The sequence below is a fragment of the Cebus imitator genome, unplaced genomic scaffold, assembly GCF_001604975.1.
Source record: "Cebus imitator isolate Cc_AM_T3 unplaced genomic scaffold, Cebus_imitator-1.0 Scaffold261, whole genome shotgun sequence".
Taxonomy (NCBI): domain Eukaryota; kingdom Metazoa; phylum Chordata; class Mammalia; order Primates; family Cebidae; genus Cebus; species Cebus imitator.
In genome coordinates, this window is record NW_016107576.1 from 2,733,293 (window position 1) to 2,737,916 (window position 4,624).

At 41.8% G+C, this 4,624-nt stretch overlaps 1 protein-coding gene across 6 annotated transcripts in view; it reads right to left on the reverse strand.

Moving 5' to 3' along the window:
• The window catches only part of ODF2L (outer dense fiber of sperm tails 2 like), a 54,014-nt gene extending 52,127 nt beyond the window's left edge, over window positions 1-1,887 (reverse strand). The window contains exon 1 of one of the 6 annotated variants that reach the window (XM_017499852.2): window positions 1,683-1,887. The gene's annotated coding sequence lies outside the window, so the exon portion shown is untranslated. The remainder of the gene's footprint in view (window positions 1-1,682) is intronic. The other 5 variants (XM_017499854.2, XM_037728293.1, XM_037728296.1 and 2 more) reach the window with 5 other exon arrangements.
• Between the last annotated feature and the right edge of the window lie 2,737 nt (window positions 1,888-4,624).

A 4,624-nucleotide genomic window follows, 5' to 3' on the forward strand; every position in this document is an offset into this window, starting at 1 on the left:
TGGACACTTTTGAGATGTAGGGGCCCCAGATAGAGCCTAATTACCCAGAAAAACACTGTGACAAAAATGTTCAGAATATTGTCTAATCCCAAATAAAGTCAGCATCCTTTACCAGATGTTTATAAAGGATATTCATCCCTTTCCTTCAACATGATAACTGTTGCCATTTACTGAGCAGAGCATTGACTGACCTTATAAACAACATCTCACAAAAAAGGTTGCTATTAAAAAGCTACAAATAAGGAAATTAAATCTCAGAGGGGTTAAATAGCCTGCCCAAGATTACAAGTAAGGAATTGGTGGAACTCAGTTTTTAATTAAAAGATCTACAAAGCAAAAACACACAAACTTGCCTTAATTCAGTCAGATTTTAACACTCATAAATTCAATTTAGATTCAAGAGATGAAAACTGTTCTGGACAAGAAAATGAGTAATGAATAAGATTAAGCTACCTAAATTAAGCACAGACTACAACTCTAAAGAGAGCAGACCGCGACCAGATCACTAAAATCCATTGTCTTAAAATCTGTCACAGGGAACTTTTAGGACAGAAAAACTATACTATAAATATACATCCATTGTGAAGTTAGCAGATAAAAATGAGAAGCAAAAAACAGATCATAAACATGATGACATTCTTACTATAAGCTGAAGAATATCAAACAATTTCAAAAGCAGACAGATTTTCTGCGGTTTGTTCCTTTAACCATAACTAAGTTGCACTTAAAACTCCAAGAACAATTCGTTCAAAAACACTTGAAATCGTTCTACGCATTGGGTAATGAAGAAACTCTCTTCGAAATAGGCTTTATCCCCAACAGCAGCCCCAGTATGGTTATTCTCAGTAAACAAGCACCACCACTCACTAACCACCTATCTTCCGTGCCACCTTAATGGCCCTGCGTTTACTTAATCTCCTGTTACAACTACCCCCAAAGTGATGATTATTGTTTCCATTTTACAGTTATCAGTAAGGAAGCCAGGAAGGTTAAATGACCTAGACAAGGCCACACAGCTGGCTCAGTGGCAGAGCCGGGACTGAACGCAAGTCGGCCTTTAGCACTCTCCACAAACCTAGGCCAATCCCGCACTACAGGGGTCGCCTATACGGTCTGGAACCTAGAGGACTCCTGGGAAGGAATTATTTACTGAGGATTCTTGGAATATGCCTCACTTAGGAGGCCCCAAGGGCTTCCCACAATCTGATATATAACATGATGGACGCTTAAAAGCCAACCCAATGATTAAGAGAGCACTATTTCTGAAAGAAACACAACCATATCCAGGAACGGCCCGGTCAGGACTTCGTTCTGGACAAGTCCACCTCACGTTAACATCTGCCCTGATGTCCCAAGGACCACACCCTTCCTAGGAGTGTGTCTCCACGCCCTTTTCCCAGGCGGCGTAGTCAGCCTGAGGAGGTGGAGGGTTTGCGCGGAAAAGGCTGGGTGGGCGCGAGAGCCCTTTACTTCCGGTACCCACCACTGCCCTCACCTCCAGACCTCCCAGGGATGCCCGAGGTAGACGCCCAGGCGTAGCTAAGCTCTCCACCGAGTCATCCCCAACCCAAAGGCCCTGCCACTGCGTCAGCACGTCGCCTTGACGTCAGCCCGTCGTCGCCGCGCTATAGAAACGATTAGAGGCGCCACAGCTGCTGAAGTGGAAACCCTGGCAATCCTACCTGTGCTCTGGGTCGGCTAGGAGGGAGCGAGACGCAAGGGGCACTACAGTGGGTACACTAGGAAGGCAGGCAAGGGACGCGAGGTGAGAAGCAGGCGAATTCCTAGACAGGCTTGCCGCGGAAGAGTCCCTGCAAGTGGAACAAAAGCGCAGCTAGTAACCGGCTAGCGGCTTCTCTGGCAACGGCGGCCCGCCCCCTCCCGTCAGGCCCGCAGCCGGCTGCTGATTGGCCGGGGTTAGGGACCGGGCGCAGTGCCTGTAGCTATTGGCGAGTGTGAGGGGCGGGGCAAGGAGGGCAGCCTTGTGTCTGTCTGATTCTCGGGTAAACCTTTTTTTTAAAGCGTTTGTTTCTAGAAAAGGACAGCACTTGTGTACATTACCGAAAATCATAACTGAGCCCAACTAGAAAAGGAAATAAAACCAATTCCGAGTTTTCTGGCGCTTGGCCTGGATGTGCCCTGCTTTTGCTTTTTAAGGGGGAGATTAGAAAAACTGAAGGCAACTGAGACCGGAAGAAACCTCTTTTCAAATATATAGTAGTATTTTTAGCTGAGATACCTTCCTGGGTCTCAGGCTTTTTCCTGTTAAATGAGGGAGGCTGAGTTCTCCAGGGTGCTTTCAAGGTCTCAGATTCTTTCGTATCTGCGGCTACAGAGAGCTGGTCTGGTTTATAAAGTCCTGAACAAGCAAACAAGATTTTATTTGGAAAAATAAACTTTATTCAACGCCTCTACTTAATGTTCATGTTAAGAATTGTACACCAACATTTAAAGTCACAAGCAGAGCAACTGTCAACTGGAGCAGTAACCATGTCACGCTGTTGCCTAGTAATTGGTTTTACTGAAGCACTCCAGCAATGCTTTTCTCCCAGTACTGTAATTCTCCCTTTCATAATTTAAAGCAGGAGACAGAATGAATACATTTTCAGTAAAGGGCCAGTGATATGGTTAGGCTTAGAGTCCCCACCCACATGTCATCTTGAATTGTAATCCCCTTAATGCCCACGTGTCAAGAGAGAGACCAGGTGGAGGTAATTGAATCATGGCGGTAGTCATGCTGCTCTCATGATAGTGAGTTCTCAAGCGATCTGATGGCTTTGTTAGGGGCTCTTCCCCCTCCACTGGGCACTTTTCATTTCTGTGACCTTATGAAGAAGGCGCCTGGCTTCCCCATCACCTTCTGCTATGATTCTAAGTTTCCTGAGGCTTCCCCAGCCATGCTGAACTGTGAGTCAATTAAACCCCTTTCCTTTATAAATTACTCAGTCTCCAGCAATTCTTTATAGCAGTATGAAAATGGACTAATACAGCCAGACAGTAAATATTTTATTAATAGATTTGCAGGTCATATGGTCTCTGTGATACTATTTAACTCTGCTTTTGTTGTACCAAGAAAAGCCACAGATGATACATAAACGTAAACATATGAACTCACTAGTGGTACATTTGTGTGTAGGATGCAACACTACAGTGTTGGATAGAAATTGTGATTTCCACCTTCATGGCAACAAATAGGTACTATAATGTAAAAATAGCAAACAGTGAAATAGAATAAAGATACTTGAATACAAATAATACTTCAAAATTAAAAAGCAACATTTTAGATAACCTTCTGTTTGCACAGGACAAACAAGATTAAATGAAAATGTAGTGAGAATCACCACCTTTACACCTTTGCAGTCTTTAATAGTGCCACTAATCACAGAAATTCCCCTAGGACTATGGTATTGCCTTTGGTTTAATCTTTGTAGAAAAGGACAGTTCCAAAGGCTTCCACTTTGTTTTCCTATTATAATAGCCATAAGTCAAAAAGCCAACGTCAAGATGCTGTAAATCTCCATTAAGGTGATTACACGAAAGTCTCTTCATTGGTTCTGGTAAAATTTTTTGTTTTACAAATTAAGTAGAATCTTAGTAGGCTCTCCATTTCAATTTCTAGGGACACTGATTAATTATCAACTGCTAAAGATCCCTTCTAGTCAAATGACTTGATAGGTGATAGGTCCTGCTGATATCATAGTAACGGCAGATATCTCATCTCCTATGGCTCCGGGGTATCCCTTGGCCTCTGTCACTTTAGGATCTTATATTTCTATTAGGGAATTAGGAGTTTCATGCAATGGCAGCATCTTCATCCCTGGGCTTATAGAATAGCAGCTACAGAGCTTTTAAAGGATTCTGGCATTCCCTATATTTTCTCAATGCTTTAGTAAAAAGAAGGTCCTTTGACCCTCTCAGAACACCTTTGAAAGGTGATGACGGGGTCACACGTGATAAATCCATTCCTAAAGTACTATTCCCTAAGTCTTTTTAAAAAATCAATACATACTAGATGTACATATTTTCAGGGTACATGGGATAATTGGATACACTTATATGAATGTGTAGTGGTGTAGTGTGTAAAAATCAAATCAGGATAATTAGGATATCCATCACCTTAAATATTTTTATTATGCTATGAACATTCAAATTATTCTCTTCTAGTTATTTTGCAATGTACAATAAATTATTGTTAACTATAGTCACCGTACTTATCTGTCAAACACTAGGTCTTATTTCTTCTAACTGTATGTCTGCACCCATTAATCAGCCTCTCTTCATTACCCGCTTCCCTAAGTCTTTTAATTCAATCCTGTAAAATCAAGAGATTTCTAACATCTCAACTTTATCTAGTTTCAATCAACCAGCTGAGCAAACACTGACAGCCACTCCCAGATGTTCAAAGCAAGCGTAGTGAATCATGGTCTCTGGTAAATGTATTCATATTAATAATTTGGTCTCATCAAAAATATTCCTTCATCCCTGGTCTGCCAAACTTGGAATTCATTATCATTTTCTATAGGTTTCTGACAATATAAATAAGCAAAATCTTGCACATTTTTTGGTACGAAAGTCTTCTCCCAGGTCAGATCTTTTATTTTTCTCTGGAACATATTGGGATCTA